Here is a 22649-nt window from a genome sequence, read left to right as displayed (position 1 = left end):
TTAATCCAACTATCAATGGATAGTCCTGATGTGAACTGGTTATTGTTTAAAACCTTAGGTAAGGATTGTGATAACCAACATCTTCCCAAGCTAGTGAACATACGTGTAACTTACACATTTTTCATGGGGCATTATTTCCCTATAAGTTTGCTGTATTTTATGGATTTTCCTATAAGTTTTTTATTTTAGTGGGAGCCCTGAATTTAACTATTCATACTTCTACTTTAAGAATAAACTGAGTAATGTTTATTGCAATTTTTTACCTTTACATAATTAAAGTTAATTATAACTAAAATAAACTAAAATTAAAAATGGAATGCTTTTTCACTCTGATTAAAAAAATATCTTTACTTTTTAAAACTAGTTAGTTATGTGCGTAAGTAAAAAAATAAGTAGTTTGTTTTCCTCATTAGAATATCTTTTTTTTACTAGTTGATCCTAATTCGAGAAGTTTTATTTTATAAAAAAAAAAGTCTAAGACTTGAGCTCTTTCGGAAGTTTAATACTTTTTTCAATAAAGTAGAACATATTTTAAGGAATTTTTAATGTTAAAAACCTCTGAATTATTTTTAGCAGGAGTACTTTATAATTATTATTATATGGTACTAAAACAAAAAATGTTTCAGACAAAATTGTTAACCTTATTTAAAAAGGAGTAAAAGTAAAACTTCGTTGGACGTTGAAGAGAACAAATTTTATATTCCCGATCAAAAATTGTTTATAGACTATATACTTCTCAACTACTTCAAGCACAAAAAATTTTCAAGTTTTGTACACCATATAAACATTAAGGGTTCTATTAAAGTGTAAGTCCTCACATTGTAGTGACGAGTAAAAAGATAAATATTTTCACGTTGGCTTTCAAAAATGCGACTGTTTTACATTTTGCAGCAAACCTAAATACCAAATTGTAATAAAAAACTATTACTACTATAAATTTAGAGCAAGTAAGATATAGTCGATTTATCACTGGAAAAAATCAGACAAACCGCTCTAACACTGACAATTAACTTTTTAAAACCGTTCAAATTGTTAATAAATGTTGTTTAATTGTTAAGTTTTACGATTGTTTAAATTTTAACTTTAATAAACACCTATACTTGCTTTTTCAATGTATAGGCCATTACCCAAAGCATTTTAAAACAATCAGTTCTTTATAAAAAAAGGTTTAAATTTTACAGACATGTCGTTAAATATACAGTTATGAACCCGTTTGTTTGTTGTTGCTCCAACTAGTGTATATAAAATTTAAAGCTAGTTCAACTTTACCTTAAAATAAAACATGTACACATGCCCAGTGAAAAAACGACCATCAAGTAATATACACAAACGTAAAGTTTTGCAATAACTTGAGAAGCAGAAGGCTTCATTCAAAAAAAAAGTTGACGTTTCAAAAAAAAAAACTGGTCAACCACGAAAACGCTGTAATAAACATGAACAAATCAAGTTTGATGAAATGCATTGCACAAGTTCATTCAATCAACAAGTTGCATATTGAATGCGTTTCAGATTTTGTAAATGGTGCAATTAGTGTTGAAGTCGTACAGAATGTCGTGATGAAAACCGAAGCATTTATGCCAGAACTCTCAGAATGTGTAACGGATGATTGCACATTACGTGCTAAATCAAACGGAACTGTTGAGAACGTTTGTCTAATCTAGTCGAATATGGGTGATAGTTGATTTGATTAAAGCCATGCTTAACTCAAGCAAATCAAACTGTGAAACTTTAATGAGCAGTTTTATTTTTGGTTTAAGATTTTTCATAATATCCCTAATTCGACATCCTATAATTTTTAATAGTGTGGAAAAAGTGTTTCAAAAAATTTTGAAAGTAACTATTCCGACTTACCTGAAACTTATTTTGGTTCGTTTTGTTATTTATCTTAAAAACATTTTTTTACTTTACTTTGTTTTTTTTTTACTTTATCTTTTTGTTAAACTGTAATTATCAAACTACAGCGTTATTTGTATAAAACTTTTTGAAATTGTTTATTTTATTGTAAATATTTGTTAAATTCATTTTCCAAAGTAAGTCGTAAAGTTAATAAACTTTTTAATTTTTCTTTAAAAGTTTAGTCCTAACTAGATATTTAATAACAAGCACATAATGATTACATTTACGTATAATCGAGTAAAAATACAGCTTATTTTTGTATTTTATTTTATTTAAAATTAACAGTTTGAAAACTAAGTTTTGATTTACGAAATTTAAAACGAAAAAGGATTAACTAAAAAAAATGCAGCCTGATTGGTTTGAGAACAGTAAAAAAAAGAATATTATGAATTATCAAAATACATTACTATTTTAAGCTATATGGTATTAGATAAATCAAAAAAAAATTAATAGATCATAAAAAAGTGTAAATATTTATTTCTTTACTTTTAAATATTTTGTCGATTAATATTAGCAAAACAGAAACTTAAAAAGAAAACCATTTTACCGTTAACAATTTTATTTATGATTTATAATGAAACACAAAGTATCGTACTTAAAATATACACATTAAAATAACCTTATAGTTTTTTACTGCATTTTTTTTAAGCAATATACGTTTATTAGGTAAAAAGAATGATAAGGCATGTATATAGCTATATACACATATGGAGCTAAAAGGTAAACGTAAACAGTAAGTACTTTATAATAAGTAAAGTTTAAGATAATAAACTACATGTATTATATGAATTATAAGTTCAAATGAATAGTAAAATATGTTAAGATAAAATTACAGTAGACAATCTTATTTATTTTCAACATTTTTCAAAGTTTTTTAGCACTTTTTTAAAGAACTTTCCTTGATCATCTACACACCAACAACGATTGTTTCTACACTGTAAAGTTATATAAAGGTTTTTAAAAGCATAAACGTATTGCAAAACATGTGTAAAGTCTTAATATTTGGTCTTAAGTTAAGTTTTACATTGGTGTGACATAAATTATAAAAAAATCTTTAATTATTAAGCTTTGGCATTTGAAAAAATTTGTTTTGATATTCTACGAATAAAGCTTTTTTTAAGTGTGTAATTTTTTAAATTTAAAAGAAAGAACTTGCGTTTGTATAAAAATGATGTTAAGTAGTGGCGTTGAACATTTTTTTAAAATAAAGCATTTTTTTGAACAGTAAGTTTATTAATAGTTTAAAATATATTGTACATTTTTCCACTTTAACAAGTTTCTATTAACTTATTCAGTATTACTTGTTTTGTAACAGCAAGTAGTATTAACTCACAATTTTTTCATGAGTCGAATAAAACCCTGCTTCAACCTCACTTTCCATTCGTCTTAGTTTTTCGTGTCCTGTGTATTTAAAATGAATTTAATACTGCACAAACAGAATTTACTCTAATTACCTGTTTGTTGGTATAACACTTTTCACATTTTTCACAAAAAACCTTATAACAATACACTTTATTTCAACAGTAAGTAAAACAAGTTTAGTTTATTATCTTCAAAACAAAACAAAAAAACGACCTTTCATTTCAATTGAAACATCGTCTGCAGATCTTCTATAAACTTTCTTTTCCTCGACAGCGTCTTTTTTGATATTGTTCTCACTGTCAAGTGCTTCTGCTTCCTCACCTTCATCTCCATCATCCTTTTTCAAATATTCGTTGGCAGTAGCAATTCTGATGTCCCTTTCAAACATCTTTCGATCCTCAGTCACCTCGTTCAACCGCATGTCAGAAACCAAATATTCGTAAAAATTATTAAGAAGGTCCACGTATCTCAAGTCCCCGTAAAATTCTTTCCGTTCTTCGGTCAGGTCGGGTATCGTTTCAGCGAGCAACGCTTGCCCGCACGCTCCATAACTCGCGTACGCAACATCTCGTTCTTCCTCGGAGTCGTCAGCCGCCCTGTCGCTGAAAATCAGGCGCAAAACCTTCTGAACGAGGTCGGAACCCAAGTCGAACTGCCGCCAAAACTTCTCTTCGAACCCTGACATGCTCCTTCCCGTCTTTCCGATGTCTTCTTCCAGTTGATACTTCACTTGGATCAGCGCTAAAAGACGTTCTACGCGAAACTGAACCCGCATCGGTTTGTCCAAGTATTTACCAGAGCCGAACAAAAACTCCACCAACTCCATTACGTTGTGACCTGCGACTTTCGAGTAAGTTATGCGATCCTCTTCAACTTTTCTTATATACCACGCGTCATCAAATTTGAGCAGGAAGCCGTTGAAGTGTGCCGTGAAGTTTTCAAAAGCAGAAACAGGCAACTCCATAGTCATGTTTTTAACACAATAGAAGTCATTAGAGTGCGTGTCATTTTTTATGTACCCCGGGAAAGTGCTGTGGATGAGGGCCGCTTTCACTTCGCTGGTGGTGTTGAGTTGGGACCGCGTGTACCTTTTCACGTAAATTTCCTCCTTCAAGTAGGCCTTGATGAAACGGTGGTTGCGATGCGTGACGTTGCTGAACGCCCTGGTGAGTGTTTCCAGCGCGGCGGAATTTTTTCTTTCCACTGCCAGCGATGCTTGTAAAAGTTGGCAGGCCAGCACCAAGTTTATGACATGAATTGCTTTCATGGTGCTTTAAGGTTTTCCTGTAAAGTAGTGCAATAAAGTAAATGCTGTTGAAAAGCTTTGTTGCAGTTTCAATTGAAGAGTTGAATAAATCATTACGTCGTAAAATTAGACTTACAATTATTTATTTGACTTTTTTTTTCATGTTTAGTACAAATTTTGAAATAATTTATCACGTAATTTTTATTAAGAAATTATTTACAGAGTGCTTTTGTCAAAATAAAAAGGAAAAGTAGCTGGTTTTGTAAACTGCTTATAAACATAACAGACTACTAAAAATTTTAACGTAGAACTTTATTTTAACTTCTTATATTAATGTACTTAGAAGAATTTTTAGCATTCTAGCTTTTTAAACTGTTTCTCAAGAAATTATCTTTAGGTGGCTGCAACTACTTGTATTTTATTTTATTACCTCCGGTACCATTACGATTTTTAAGTGGTACCGATGGCAAGATAACAATAGGTTTTTCTTATAGACCTATGAAGAAGCTTAAACTAAAACTAATGCATGTTAAGAGTACTATTCCAAAATGAGGTTACTTTAAAAAAGAAACTTCGGATTTATAAATAACTGATATAAACAAGTTTAAAGTTTGCTAAGTAAAATATTATTATGCTAACATTATTGAAATGTTATATCTAGATTTTTTAATGCATTACGTACCCATTACTCAAACAATTGTAAAGTTTTATATTTAAGACAACACTCAACTAAATTGTTAATTAAACATTAATTAAAGTATTTCGTAAAACTAACAAAACTATAAATGTTATACTAACAACAAATGTACAAGACCAACCATTTAAAGTATACTCAGTTATTCAAAAATTATATACTTAAAACATACTTTTTATAGCACTGAACTAACATAGTGTTTTAGTTTGTTTTAATCTCTTTTTCTACTGAATCACTGTTTTAAATACTAAACTGTATGTCTTAACTAATTTATAAGGTTTGAGTAAAAATTTAACTTTTTATTAAGTTTATACAAATTAGTTTTGAACATTATGTTTTAAACTAAAAAGAGTATAATGTATTTGGATTAAATCCGACTATATCTTATCATTGTAAACAAAATATCTATTGTATTGATAACAATGAAACAATTAGAAGTATTGTTTTTTTTTTAAATTTTTTACAGTTGCATTCAAAAATAATTTTTAATCAATATTACTGTTACGAAAGCAAATTGAAATTATGTAATTTAAATTTTTGCTTATGTAATTTAAAGTTCGTAACTTTTAAGCACTTAAAAATGATGTATCGTAAAAATAAACAAATAGTTTTTTTATGTTTAAAGTGTACTGTTAAAAATTTCTCAAAAACAAGTGGGTTAAAGTCAGAATTAACAAAACAAACTCTTTGTTTTTTAGTCTTAACCACTATCAAAAATAAAGTTAATTTTATTACTTATTTTAAAAAGTTTTAAAAAGTTAAAGCATTTTTATATATCTTTAAGCTTCTTTTTAATATTACTTTCAGACACGAAACAAAAAAGCTGACACAAAATAAAGATGAAAGCAGAGGTATTACGGCCAATAGTTTCCTACAAAATACGTTTCTTCGAACTATTTTACACGAAATATAACGCTTTTATTTAAACAATTATAGTAAAGTTCGATTTAATTTTGAATTCTACTAAATTTGAACTTTATTCGTCTGATACAGGGGTCGGCAAACTGCGGTCCGTGAGAAGTTAAAGTGCGGCCCGGGAAATAAAATTTTGAAGCTTACCTGAATATTCTGGCTCAAGAAATGAAGATAAAAAAAACAGTCTCAGGTTAATTTCACGGGAAATTTAAAACTTTAACTAACTATTTCAGGTTTGTAATAAAGGTTCAAAACTTAAAGTACATCTGCGGCCCGTTGGCATTTTTGTTATTTAAGTTTGGTCCGCGACCACCAAATGCCTACCGATCTCTTGTAAAGTATTAGACAAACTTTTTTTTTTGTTCAAAAATATTTTAAGTATAAAATGTTTATGTGCTTTTTACTTTCTAAAACTGAAATAAAATTTTTCAACCTAAAAATAAAGAGAACAATGTCACTTCAACTTTTAAGTTTTATCGTCAAAACAATGTTCACTAGTTTAAAATAATTTGACTTGATCCCTAGTTGATTATTAAAATTTTATTCAAACAAAATGTAATTTTATTAATCAACTGAGGACTTGTATGAATCATTTTAAACGAGTGAAACATTGTTTTGACAATAAAATTTAAAAATGCGAAGTGATAGAAATATTTGTTTATAAAATATGGCAGTTAATGAAAAACTTAACTTATAACCTAGTTATAAATTAAAAAAACTGTTTTGAATTTTTTAAAACTTTTCAATGTCTTCATTTAATTTCACAGTGTAGAAACAACCGTTGTTAGTGTGCAAATGATCAAGTAATTTTATAAAACAAGTGCATTGTTTCAACATTTAGGAAAATGTTGAAACAAATAGTTTGTCTTTGTAATCTCACGTCAATATTTTTTAATTATTCTAAATTAATTTTTCATGTATTTACATATTTTCTTATATCATACGAAGTACCTGTTGTTTATCTTTATCTGTTTTCTTTAGATTTCTTGTTTAATTTCTTTTCAATAAGAACAAATAAAACAAATAAACAAACTATAAACAATTATGAGCAAAAGTAAGTTGTTTTGAAAAAAGTAAGCATTAAGAATTAAATCAATTTAGATTTAGAGGAAACAGTATGAAACGCAGTGTTTAGTAAATATTTAAAAGTAGCGTTTAGTAAATTATCATTAAAATTAGTAAGTAGCAATTAAGTTTAAAAAGTTTAACTAAAAATAAATATGAAACTATAAGTAAAATTCTAGATCAATATATAAAAAAAAAAACTTTTTATTAAAAAAATATTTATTGTACCTTCTTTTAGTTTTATAGTTTGGTTATTAAAATATCTAAAAATTAATAAAATTCAAGTATGTGTTGTTATTTAATAAAAAAGTAAACAAACTTTGAAATGCGTCTCTTCAAAACCTAAAAACTTATATTTTTCACTAGTATACTAGGAAGGTTTTAAACTTTTTTTGGAGCCTGAAAGCCCTGTAAGACCCTCAAAAAATAAAAGAAAATAAAACATCTCTTAAAAAAATTAATTAAAACCTTTATCAGCAACTTTACACATTTCTAAAAAGTTTGCTTGGGTTTTTTAAAAAACTTTTAATTATTGAATGTTGAGTTCACAAGGTGTAAACATTAGCTTCATATTATTTTGATGCAATACTAAGAATCAGCTGTTTTAATTGTGATGCCATATTAAGTATATAATTTTTTATATATAGTTATATATATTTTAAAGCTAGTATACGTTTCCCAATCGCATTAGGAAACGTATACTAGTTTTATTAATAAAGTTTTTAATAAAAAGTGACTTGCATGAACAAAATAAGAGTATGGAATGTACTATTTTGGAACTAAGAACTAAAATTGTAATTTAATGATATTTACTCAATTTTGAGTAAACGTAGTTAGTTGTAGGTTAAAAAGTTATGTGAAAAATTTTTTAATTTGTTATAATTAAAAACTCATTAAAAGTTCGGTTGTATTACAATAGATTACCGAACGCACTATACTATAATGTTTTCATATTATTTATTTGATTTTGTAAAAAAGGTTATAGAACTTTGAAATACCCAGATAAAAAAAACTCACTACGACATTTACATAATCACACTTCAGTATCATTTATATAATGTTGGTATGTAACTAAACATATTTTATGTTGCTTTTTTTTGTGAAGATAATGAATTTCGAATACTAAAGTTGAATTTTGAAAACCCTTGAAATTTATTGAAAATCTATGATCGTCAATTTATGCATCAATTGCTTTATACCTTACACATTTCAAAACGCACTGTCAACAACAGTAACTATAAATAAAAATTACAGAATTAAGTGCTAGACATAGAATATTAAAATATAATTTTAAAAAAACGTTTAATAAACTTAAATATAATGTTTAACAAACAAAGAAATACTTAAAAGTTTTGTTAAATATGATACAGCAAGATAGTTAGCACTTTTAGTGTTAAATTTTATTATAAGTAGACTGCAGCAAACTTCCCAAGTTTTGCTGAAAGTATCAGTATTAACAAATGTATATTATCCGTATAAAATCTTTAATAACTTGTCTAAAAGCCGACAGAATTTGAGTTAATTGTTTAATAAGTTTTATAATACTTGTTTACAGGTAAAAAATAAATAATTAATCTTAATAAACTACTTATTTTTTTAAATAACTCAATATATTTATTTAGTTTTGGATTTTTGTAGTTTTTAGTTTATTAAAAATATTATTAAAAGTTGATTAGCAATATTGGTCGGTTAATAAACTATCAGTTATGTTTTGTATTTTAGAATATAATAACCTATAAACTTATTTTTGTTGTTATGGGATTAGGTAAGCTATCTGATACGTTTTATTAACACTACAGCTAATTTTGTTATAGTTTGTTGAATGAAAAAAAAGGCTTTCAAAATATATGGTCCTAAAACTTAGTGTACGAAAATACCCTTCGGTTATTGAGTCGCACATCACTTGGATACCTTTTAGCATCTTGTCCAGGACATTGGATCTGCAAAACTTACAAATCACTTTACGAAAGCATTTCCAATTTATGATAATGAAAATTTTAAAACTTGTAAAATAAAAGTTAGAAAACATTGTTCAAATTGTTTTTAAAAGTTTTATAAATTATTTTTTTATGAAAAAACTAGTTAAGATTAAGTTTTTTTAATATTAAATGTTGATTATATGAATATAGGATCAAACTTTAGAGTGCAATTAAGCATTTTGATAATTTAATAGAAAGGTGTTGAAAACAGTAAAATTATTTAAAGTTTTAATTAATTTTAATAGAAACAAGCTATGCATTAAAGGTATTATTTTATTACAGGTAAGTGGTGACTGGCGACTGCCTAGACTGGAATAATAAATTGATACTTTAGTGTTAAGTAATAAACTTTTTTATTTCCGTGTTTTATTTTGACATTTGTCACGCTTTGCTAGTTTGTTATAACTTTATTTGGAAGATATCAGAACAGGCTTCGTAGTAGTTTAATTTTTTTTTAATTTTTTTAAATTTTTTTTACTTACTTAATAAACATGAAAAATACAATTATATTAAAGAGCAACTAGAATAAAAAACGAAAGTCATAAGTTAAAAACTGAAATCTTAGACTGGAATAGTTTTTGATAGTATAAGAAAAAGGTATCTAAATAAAATTTATTAAAATTTTACCCCAAAGCCCTCTATACATATTGTAATTTATTTTAAATTCAGCTTGTTGTTGAGAATGCATGTTGAGTAGTTAATTCAGGGAAGTTTTGAATTTCTTCAAATCATTCAAATCAATTATTATCATATTTTTCAACATCTCAGTAAAGTTAAAATTTAAATATTAAAAGTCTTAATAACCTTATTAACTAACAGGGTAAAGAACTAAGTGGGTTTACTTAAAGAAAACTGAGAATGGATCGAAAGAGTTATGTACAATACAAGTTATGATTTCGTCAAATATCAACGACAACCATTTTAAAATAAGGGGAACTTTGAGTTTTTTTTTTTGACTCACAAACTTCAAAACACAATGATTTCTTTGTTCTTTGGTTTTAAACTATATTTTTACAGAATTTTTTAGCTAAATGATAGATCTAAAATTAATTATGTTTATTTATTAAGTTTGGGTTTATTGAGTAGGCGCTAGAGCGCATAGGAAAAGTGAGACAATTTGGATTTTTTTTATTTCTCGGAACACATATTTAAAAACAGGTATATATTTTTAAACTTTTTTTTAATCTTTAGTGAGATAATATTATCTTTAATTTCTTTATTTTTTATATAAACTTAGTATTTTTAGAGATTTTAGCTATTTCTGGTTTTTTTAGTTTTGTTCTTTAATTATGGTCTTTCTATAAAAAAAAAATAAAAAGTATTAAAAAAATTACAATTCACTGAGGAATAAAGATGTTTTTTTAAACATTTAAAAATAAAGATAAATGTTTATTTAATCTTTTTACAAAAATATGTTGCGAGAAGTATAAAATATTTATAGACCCTTTTGCATATTTTTTAGTTATCGCAAAATACTTTAATAAAAAGAATTTTATTTCTATTTTTTAAGAGATATTTTGAGGAATAAAAAAATCCAAAATATCCCACTTTTTATATGAGCTCTTGCACAAACCCAATAAACCCAAACTGAAAAAAAAAATTAGTTTAGCACTTTTATTCAGCTATTAAATTCTTTAAAATATGTTTATTATAACCAAAGAACAAAGAAATTACTGTGTTTTGAAATTTTGGATTCAATAAAAAATTTTCAAATTTTTCCTATTTTGTAAATGATTGTCGTCAAATACCAACTGAGATAAACATTAAAAACTAAAACCTATGTGTGTAAGTCATTTAATTATGTTTTGAGTTATTTTTATGTTTAAAAATTTAAATCACTGCTAAATATTTAATATTGTTTAAATGCAGTTTTTAGGGCTATTAAACTCAAAGTCATTTTGTTTTTAGTTTTAACAGTTTTTTTCTGATCATACATTTACAAATTTGCAAGCTAGAGGTAGCTGGTTTGAGATTAAAAGTCAAATAAATAAAGATAAACAAAGACTTTGCATTTAATACACGAAAAAGTGTTGATATGTTTAAATATTACACTTGTGTGAAGCTATTACTAATGGTTGTAATTATTATGGTGATGTGTATTGTGTATATGACTTTTGTTTTACTCTAATTTGATATTTTAATCTGGTATCTAACAAAGAAATATATTTTTCCTTGTTTTAATTGAAAGATATAATTTATCATAGTTTTTTACAAAGTTTTTATTTGTTAATTAATATCAATTTTTAATTACTATTAGTGAAAAATCATAATTATTATTTGGATTGACATTAAAATTCATCATGATAACTTTAGAAGTATAGCTCAACTTATAATAGATGTATATTTTAAATTATTGTTAGTATAAATTTTTTAATTTTTTCTATTGTTAAAGTATTATTTTGAATTAACGTTTTTTTTGAATGCACTATAACAAGTTGTACAAAAACTACTTTAATTTAATAACTGCTAAATTTAATTACTATTAATTAAATTTTTTTACTGTTTCAGAAACTGATTAAAGTTTTTCAAATAGCATCGATATTTTTCGCTAAGCAATATTTAGAAAAATAGTTTCATTAGAAATATGGAGCCACCGTAACAATGCAACAAATAAGAGTTTATGTTTACAAGCAAAGTGACTCTTTTAAAGCTTTTTAATCTAATCAAATCAGTAGAGCATCGTTTCTAAAGAAAAATTTTTAAATCCGGAAAAGCGTGGCAAAACTATTGATATTTGATTGTTGTCAGCATTTAAAATATGTTAAAACTGTGGTGTGAATTATTTTAGAGTAGCTGATGTGAAAAAGTTTCAAAATAAACGTGTAAATATATAGTTATATCTATCTTTACACAAACGAAAAACTAACAGCAACAAAAGGAATTTTCTTACCGTTTAATGCAACTAAGGTTATTTTTATAACTAACCGTAATTATGCTTTATTGAACGACAAAAGAATACGCTTAAAATATTTGGTCCCAGGACCTGGTACAGAAAAACCTTTCGGTTATCGAGTCGCACACCACTGATACCTTTTAACGTCTTGTCCAGCACTAATTATTAACTAGTACGTGCAGTCTAGCAATGTTAAAAAGTTTACCTTAGTCTGTTTGTGTTAAATACCAAGTGTGAATAACTTAGGATAGAAATTCACAAATCATATTTTTTAAACAATTTAAAGCAAAAAGTAATTATTATGTTAATAGTAGCAAGTTCGATATAAATTTTGATATTTTATTTTTATATTATTGTTAAACAGTTTAATATTAATCTTAGTGTTTGTAAAATATAAATTCATGTTAAAAAATTTTTGTTTTTTACTGCATTTTCACCATATTAAAAAAAATGAGAGTAAGCTTTTTTCCTTCATGCACACAACCTTTTTTAAATAAATAAGCTTGGTGAACACGATAAAAAGCGAAAATTAAAAATTCTAACCAAATGACTCGGTGTATAGAAAGACCTTTTGGTCATCGAGTCGCAAACTACGTAGTTAACAATCTACGTTGTTATTTGTTAATTTCAGCAAGTTTTTTATTTTACTTGATTTTGTAACGCTTTTATAATTTGATTTTAAAATTAAAATAGAAATTTTGATTATTTTGAACAAATATGAAAAAGGTTTTTTTTATTCTGATTTCATGAATAAGTATATTACTAATTAACTTTAAAATGTAATACAACTTAAAGAGTTTTCTTTTTGAAAATTATAGAAAAATTAAGAACAAAAAAATTTTTGCATAATCATATTTTGAAACAGTTCATTATTATTTAGTTTTATATAATTATTTATTAAAAACCAGTCTGGTTTTTTAAACATTACCCTTTTATTTAAGTTATCATCTAAAAGCATTAATATTTTTTGTAAGAAGCATAAATACTTGTATATACAGCACAAAAATTGTTACTTTAAAACGGTATTGAGTCTACTACTATTGACATATGATTCTCACTACAAAATGCGCTTTCAAACATATTGCTTGAAGATGCATTGTACAACTCTGAGCTAATGAAATTGTACTAATAATAAAAACATTGGTCAAGTTGCAAAAGACTGTAAGTCAACTTTTCTATTATTAATCCTTCTCTTAGTGCACCTTTTTCAGTAATAGCTTAAACATACTACTAGATAAGAGTTCATGCTAAAAAAACATTTAAACGAGTGTTTCCTAAACTCAATTTAATGAGCGCCCCCTTAAATTTAATAGTATCGCCCTAATTTACTAGGTATTGCCCTTTTACTGGTTAATTACCCGTTTTTTTTTCGCTACATAAGAGGCGATATTGCCCACTTTTGGAAGCCCTCGTTGAAATAGAGATAATTTGGATTTTATATAGCAGGTTCAATACTTAATTAAAACATACTAATTATAAAAAAACTTTAAACCAGATAGAAATATGCTATTATGTTATTTTACATTACATTAAATAGAATAAGGTTGTATATAGTCCATATAAAAAAGAAAGTTAGGTTGTAGAAACTTTTAATTTATGTAACAGTTTCAAATTCAGTTTATGTAACTGTTTAAGTTTAAATTACGTAGATAATAAATTCCACTTCAATTGCCGAACACGTTTATTTTGTTGCGGTTTTCAATCATTAATACGAAAAATAATTAAACGGAATTTGTTTCATGCTGCTTAAATTATATTTTTTCATCATATTTATCAAAAATCGTTTACTAACAACTTTTTTCATTTCAAACAACATAATTGTACCTGCTCATATACTTTATTATAATGTATTTTTTATAAAAAATTTAATTGCTTATGACACTTTATCCTTTTTCAGGTATGTTAATCGACAAAAATTTGCTGACACCACCACTATGTTAAAATTTGATATTAATGTTAAATCAAGGTAATACTGAAAATTTTCATATATAGGGTTTATTTAAAAATAGAAGTTTTGTCTTGAATATATATTTGCTATTTTAAACGTAAAAATAAATCAAACCACGAATTAAAACCAATATGATCCCAATAAACACCAATTCAATATTAAAGTAGTAAGCAAACTAATTTGCATTCTTTTATAGCGAGCCAGGTCTACTAGAGTAATTGTTTCGAAGAAACTCTGTAGTTAAGAAAATACTAATCGTTTTTTTAAAAATTTATTGGTAGCCTTTTTTTTTAATGATCATTTTATACATAAATAACTGATTGAGTTCAATTTAAGAGCACAATTTTTAATGTTTTTTTTTCAAAAAAAATCAATTGTGTCAGTTTTAAACAATTTTTTTTTGAACCTAAATACGCGTTGTTATTATAAGCTCGTTGGTATTGATTAGGGAGTTTATGAAACGAGTTTGGGAAATCGCGGCTTAAACAGTGTTTTTACATAATGCTAAGTATTTATATTTTACTTATAATTTGGTTAAAAATATAAATCTAAAGAGTTTTTTTAAAGTTTGTCTAAACTTAAACTTTCATCAGATTAATGTTATAAATGTTATCAAGCTACATAAACAACGTTTATTGGAAAAATAGTTAATGTTGTAAAAGTATATAAAACTCAATCGTATTAGATGAATCTAAGACTAAAAAGTTATGTTTTAATACAAAATAAGGAAATACTTCTTTTTTCTTTAGTTTTTATTTACATGTTTCAAACAAACTAAAACAGTAGTTTAAATTAAATTTAGAAAATATTTTTTATTCCTTTTATTTAAAGATCGAAAATGTACAAAGTACAGTTTTGATATTGTTTAAATATTTTGTTCAAACTTTTACAAAGTTTACTTATTGTGCTTGTATCCTAGCTCATACCAAAATGCTTTCATAACACTGTTTATCAACTTTATGTGTTTATCAATTATTTCGTATCTGTTTTATTCTTTTATATATGGTTTTATACATTTTCCGCAATTAGTATATACGTTTATTCAACAAACAAAATTTTTATTTTTAGGATGAGAATTTCGTATAATCCTGTATTAAAAGAGTATTTGAGCTTATCATGTTCACCTAAATATTTCACATATTTTATATGCTTACATAAACTTTGTTTTTGACACACATTATTTACGCGGCTAGATAAAATTTATAATTCTAAGCTTGTTAATAGTTCATGTTCAAAAGAAAAAAACATAAGTTCATTCGAACTTTAGCAACTCTAAATTTGTAATAATATAATACTAAGTTTCGTTTTACCTGAAAAGTAATATATTTTAGAAAAATAATTAAGATAAAAACATGTTTATTTGACTGATACAAAAATATACAACACATTTTATTTCATTATTTTTTCAATAGTTTTAGAAACAAAAAACTCGTTTTAAAAGAATTGAAAACTTCGTAAATTAGGAAACAGTTAAGTTCGTATACAGTTCTAAATGTTTTATAGTCTAAACTTATGATGAAAGTAATTAACAAAGTTTTATTTGTTTGATCAAAACAGAGCTTTAACATAACTTTAAGATAAAATATTATTTAAAACTTATAATCAAGAATAGGAAAGTTATGGCAAGCATTGTGTATGTGCGAATGATTGCAAACAAAATGTCAGCTTAAAAGCAATTTTGATACCAAAGCAAGTTTCTAAACTCCTAAAAGATAACGTTCTAATGAAATAATTAATTCATATGCACAACTGAACAATCAAAAACAACCTAATAGCACAATTACAAATGTGTGTTTTCAAAATTTTAATTTTGTCAGCTTTGCGCAAAAGGTTTTCAAGCTGGAAATACGTCGCGGGCCAGATGTTTCAGCTTGGTTGCCCGGTTTAAACCATCCACGCGAATCGTAGTTTAACAATCTATGACTCATTTGCTAACATTTTATCATCCCATAAGAACTATTAACATAGCACAAAATAGATACTAACATTGATTTAAAACAGTTAAGGTAATGGCGTTAAAAGGTACACAAAAGGTTACTCGATAACTGAAACGTTTTATCGTGCACCAAGTCTTAGGAACAAATTATTTTGAGCGCTTCTTTGTCGTTCAATAAACAATGATATATGCACTAAATTCCTAACAAAGTACCTCTGTTTTTATATGATAGAGTATCATTGGTTTAAATTTCAATAAAGACATGTTGTATAACTATGTACTTTACTCGTACATTATTCTAAATTTTGTATGTTTGTCTGCTTTTGAAAATTTTTGTTAATATCTAGTATCTATACATTTGTACAAATTATGATATTTGATATATTATAACTATATAATAAATTCAAGTGTAAGTAAGCGAGTTTACAGCTAATAGTTACAATAAATGTCAATCACATACAGTACCAGTTTGAAAAAGTTCAAATTCATGTATTAATCTTCTAAAATTAGAAGCAACTATTTTTTCAGAACTCTGTTAAACAGCGTTATTTGTTGAACACAGAGAAACTTACTTCAGTTTAATAAAGCGAGTACTTTATTGTTGTATTCTAACAAGCTTATTAGGTTAGGATCTTTTTTAGCAAACATTTTAGCAATACTATATTTTTAAACATTTGAGTTTAACTTTTTTCATTTTAAAGTTAAAAAAAAATTTGGTTTAAAATTTTAGATAGCAAAAAAAATTTAGAACGCTTATTAATTTTGTAAACTTTTTATCGAATATAATTGTTTATATTTATTTGAATAAAACTAAAGTGATGTAATCATGGGCTAGAATACAGTTTAATGTTTGAAAATAGTTTTAATCATTATTCTATACAAGGTTAAATTTCCTTCTTTAAGCTAAACGAGATTTGGGTCGACTAATAGTGATAATGGTTTAGTAATAAGATTTAAACTTTATTAAAAATGCTTGATATTTAGGTGCAAAGTTTAGCTTAGTTTAGTTGAAGACTAAAAACAAACACAAAGTTTTAATATAGTTTCAGTTTAGATTTTTGTTATTTACTTTATTTATATTTTAAATACCGAATTCCTTTTCAAGAAGTACAAAAAGCGCTAGCAAATAAAGTTTCTACAATTTAATAAACGCTTAATAATTTTGCGCTGCTTTTACAAACTTAATAAGCTAAGCAAATTTAGTTTTAAACTTAATTAGTCGTCGCTTTAGTTATAAATCATATACAAATTCTGGCCTTACACAAAACTTTTAATTGTTTTTAAAAGTGTTTAAATAGTAAAAATTCAATATGAAACTGTAACAAAATGCTTTTATTTTTTATGTATAAATATATTAACTATTTATATGTAATTATACAGGTATTTAACAAATAAAAATGGTTAATTAACATAGTGAAATTCACTAGCTAAGCGCTATATGTAAGTTATCGAAACTAGTAGTTATTTTAAATGCTCGGAGTTAAATTTTTGTTGTTACAGATTAGTTGTTTAGAAACACTTTTACTTTAAAAAATGTATTTTTATCTTATACGCTTACATTTTTCAAACTAATAATTTTTACGACTGTAATTAATTCTTAGCTTGTGTAGAATAAAAGACACATATTAGCAAGTGAGTTTATCAAACATGATAAAGAAATAAAGTCTTTAAAAATTGTAGAAAGACCTTACTTCATGCATGGTACGAGCTTTTACTTCATGCATGGTACAAACGCCCCTATAGCGTTTAGACAAATTTTCATACCTGCAAAAAAAGTATTGGTCAAAAAAATTTTTGTCTTCAAATTTATACAATAAAGTATTACTTGGCTTCTTTATACTTACCACAAAAAATATTCACCAGCTTTATTTTTTTATGAACTCCTTTAGAAAAAACAATAAGACTACAGTTATGAGTTAAAATAAGTAGGTAAACTATATGAAATTTATTACAAACATATTCGAAAACTGTTAATTTTTATAAAAATTTTAGGTGTGGCAAACCAAACCAAGTTTACAACTTTGCATAAATTACATAAAACACAATGGCTAATTATCTTCGTAAACATACTAAAAAAGTTTTATTAAATCACAACTAAATTTATCTGAAACATTGAATTTTCATATTAATATAACTTACTTTGAAAACAATTATTTTAAAATACTAAATAACGAACGATAATTAGAAAACGTTTAAAGAATGTATAAAATTAATTATAACAGGTATAGTTTGAAATATAAGAACTTCATTTTTCCAAAACTTTTTCTTACAATTGTCATTGTTGATGCAAAAAAAAACTTACTTTTACAAAAATTATATCAGACTTTGAACATCGAAATTATGAGATATGGAATAACTATAAATTTTATGTTATAACAATGCGGTCTGCTTTATATGAGTTACATACACAAGTTAAAGTACCTATTGTAAAGTTGATTTTATGAGTGTTTGAAAATGTTATGTCTAGTTTTCAAAAAGGTTTTTAAAGTAAAAACGTAAGTAAAACATTCCAAACCTTAGTAAGATTTAAATCAAGTTGATACTATAAAGAATGTATAGAAAACAAATTTCAAAACTCAAACTTATCTTGAAAATGTTGATTTTATCATATTAGCTATTTTAAAGTAAAATAAGTTAAAATTAAGGACAGAGAGTAGAAAAAAAACTGTAAAGAATAAGTAAAATTGAGTTGAAATTTATGGCAAATACAGCAATACAAAACAAAATAAGAGATAACTCAGTTTAAATATAAATGTAATATATATGTATATATATATTAAAGTAAAAAAATATCTTAGTTTTACTTTTAGTAGTAATAGTTCCTTTTAAATACTGCTTTTTATTTCATTTTTATTATATATTCTCTAAAAATACGTGACCATCAAAAGACGCTTTCTGATGAATCTCATCCGCTGATCAAAAAAGTTGCCTAAAACCAAAACTAAAAAATCGCCACTTTTGTACACAAAAACTGCATGATTATATGTGGTGATGGAATAATCAGCTAAAACCTACAAGTATTTAACATACATGTATAATGTATATATTATTAAATTCGAAAATTCTAGCCACTCTGCTGTGCAAAAACAAAAAGACTTGAGTTTTTAAACATTAAAAAGAAAGTTTGACAACTTTTTTTTTTTGCTTGCTTTCTTTGTTTTAACTTAATTTTACTAACTTGTTTTTAATATTTAGTTTAAATGTTTGCTTAGACCGCTACAAACTATAGTTTGTAAAAAAATTTTATAAACACGTCACTTTTGCTTATCTTTTTTAGGTTATAAAAGTTTTAAATAATATAATTATTAAAACTAGCCTCCTGGCGGGCCGTCTGCTGGAACATCGCCTGGATTAAACTCACGATCACCGTCAGTCCATACTGCAACAAAATACGTTCTCAAATGTAAGCAACAAAAACTCTTTTCGACATAAAAGCTGTTCTGTGCTTCTTTATGATTGGCACGTGAAATATTTAACTCTTTGCTTTTATTCTTAAACTGACAGGTTTGAGTTGCTCAGTTTCGTTAAAAATAAACGTAATGTGAAGTTGCTTAATTATTAAAAATTTTTACAAATATATTTAAAAATTGTTAACTTAAATAGTTAGCTGAACACTTAATAAAAATATTATACAACATATGATAATACTTTTGGTTAATTTATTTAGATTTGTTAGTACAGTAACGGAGGTAGAAAAAATATTTTTCTGATAACATATTCTTAAATTCTAGTAAATTAGTTTTAAGACGACATCCTTAGTATACTAACATTTAAACGAAGATGCAAAAGCAATAGTGATAACGAGTATAAACAACTGTAAGAGTTTCATTTCCTTTGATTTAAAGATCACAAGTATAATGTTTGCTGTAATAAAAGTGTGATTACTTTTATATAGATACGTGACTTTGCCGCAGGACATTTTTACGTAAAACTTTCAAATGTCACCTAAACTCAAGGTTATTGTTACATAAAAATGTTCTCTGCTAATATCAACCAAATGCACTCTAGTTTAAAAGTAAACTAAGACACTAAAGCTGTTTTTGTTTGCAATAGTTTAATTTTTTCATGTCTTTTTTTTTTTTTCTTTTCGAATAAAAATAGTTTGTATAAAGTTTTATAAACTATTTTTCAATCTCATTTAGAGTTATAATAAATGTTATACTAAATGTTTTTCTTTAAAGAGAATAAAACAAAAACTCAAGATTACATTAAAAACATGCCAGTTTGACCATTTCCGCAATCTTAAAGTAGTTATACATCAAAATAAGAAATGAAGAACAATATAAAAATAACTTAACATAAAAAAAAGAGTGGCACATCGCAATATATATTTTAGTTTTGAAACTTTGTCAGCAAAGAAAAATTACTTTAGTAGCACAGAAACAATATCAAACCAAAATTACATAAACATGAGCTTGGATAAAAATACAACAATAGAACCAAAATAATACAAAAAACACTCTTAAAGTATCAATAATTGTTTAAAAAAAGAATAAATCTATATGTTGAGCTAATGTGCACTAACCAAAAAGCTTGATTTAACACTGATGAAAACAGATTTTTCAAAAATCTGTAATATGTCTATTCAGACTTCTTTTTCCGTTTGTGTTTTATCTTAAAGTTAAAGTGGATGGTTTAAACCTGGCAACTAAGCTGAAACATCTGGCCCGCGACGTACTTCCAGCTTGAAAACCTTTTGCGCAAAACTGACAAAATTGAAATTTTGAAAACACACATTTGTAATTGTGCTCTAAGGTTGTTTTTGATTGTTCAGTTGTGCATATGAATTAATTATTTCATTAGAACGTTATCTTTTAGGAGTTTAGAAACTTGCTTTGGTATCAAAATTGCTTTTAAGTTGACATTTTGTTTGCAATCATTCGCACATACACAATGCTTGCCATAACTTTTCTATTCTTGATTATAAGTTTTAAATAATATTTTATCTTAAAGTTATGTTAAAGCTCTGTTTTGATCAAACAAATAAAACTTTGTTAATTACTTTCATCATAAGTTTAAACTATAAAACACTTAGAGTTGTATACGAACTTAACTGTTTCCTATTTTACGAAGTTTTCAATTCTTTTAAAACGAGTTTTTTTTTTTCTAAAACTATTGAAAAAATAACGAAACAAAATATATTGGTATATTTTTGTATTAGTCAAATAAACATGTTTTTATCTTAACTATTTTTCTAAAATTTAATATTCCTAAGATAAAACAAAATTTAACATTATGTTATCACAAATTTAACGTTGTTAAAGTTTAAATGAACTTATGTAACTTTTTTTCTGAACATGAACTATTTACAAGCTTAAAATTATAAATGTTAACTAGCCGCGTAAATAATGTGTGTTTAAAACAAAGTTTATGTAAGCATATGAAATACGTAAAATACTTAGGTGAACATGATAAGTTCAAATACTCTTTTAACACGGGATTATATAAAATTATCATCCTATAAATAACAATTTTGTTTGTTGAATAAATGTATATACTAATTGCGGAAAATGTATAAAATCATATACAATAGCATAAAACATATACGAAACAGTAACCCACTTAAAGTTGATAAACAGTAACATGAAAGGATTTTGGTATGAGCTAGGATACAAGCACAATAAGTAAACTTTTTAAAAGTTTGAACAAAATATTTAAATAGTAGCAAAACTGTACTTTGTATACTTTCGATCTTATAATAAAAATAATAAACATGATTTTCTATATTTAGTTTTAATTACTGTTTTAGTTTGTTTGAAACATGTAAATAAACTTTAAAAAGTGAAGTATTTCCTTATTCTGTATTAAAACATAACCTTTTAATCGTAGATTCATCTAATACGATTGAGTTTTATATACTTATACAACATTAACTATTTTTCCAATAAACATTGTTTATGTAGCTTGATAACATTTATAACATTAATCTGATGAAAGTTTAAGTTTAGACAAACTTTTAAAAAAATCTTTAGATTTATACTTATTAACCAAATTATAAACTAAAATATAAATACTTAGCATTATGTTAGAAAACTGTTTAAGCCACGATTTCCCAAACTCGTTTCATAAACTCCTTAATCAATACCAACGAGCTTATAATAACAACGCGTATTTAGGTTCAGAAAAAACTTGTTTAAAACTAACGAAATTGACCTTTTACGAAGAAAACATTAATAATTGTACTCTTAACTTGAACTCATTCAGTTATTTATGTACAAAAATGATAATTTTTATAAAATACTTTCTATAAGTTGTTCAAAACGATTAGTATTTTTTTAACTACAGAGTTTCTGCGAAACAATTATTCTAGTAGACCTTGCTCGCTATAAAAGAATGCAAATTAGTTTGCTTCTACTTTAATATTGAATTGGTGTTTATTGGGCTCATATTGGTTTTAACTCGTGGTTTGATTTATTTTTACTTTTAAAATAGCAAATATATATTCCAGACAAATTTATAATTTTAATAAACTCAATATATGAAAATTTTCAGTACTACCTTGATATAACATTAAAAATAAATTTCAATAAAGCTTATATAAGTGGTGGTGTCAGCAAATTTTTGTCGATTAACATACCTGAAAAAGGATAAAGTATCATAAGCAATTATCAAGCTACTAAATGGTTTTATAAAAAATACATTTTATAAAAGTATATGAGCAGGTACAATCTTGTTGGTTAAAATAAAAAAAGCTGTTAGTAAAAGATTTGTATTA

Source organism: Thalia democratica, chromosome 4, assembly GCF_965202585.1.
Source record: "Thalia democratica chromosome 4, ktThaDemo2.hap1.1, whole genome shotgun sequence".
Lineage (NCBI taxonomy): Eukaryota > Metazoa > Chordata > Thaliacea > Salpida > Salpidae > Thalia > Thalia democratica.
The sequence above is the reverse complement of the archived record's forward strand: the minus strand, read 5'-3'. Positions refer to the sequence as shown.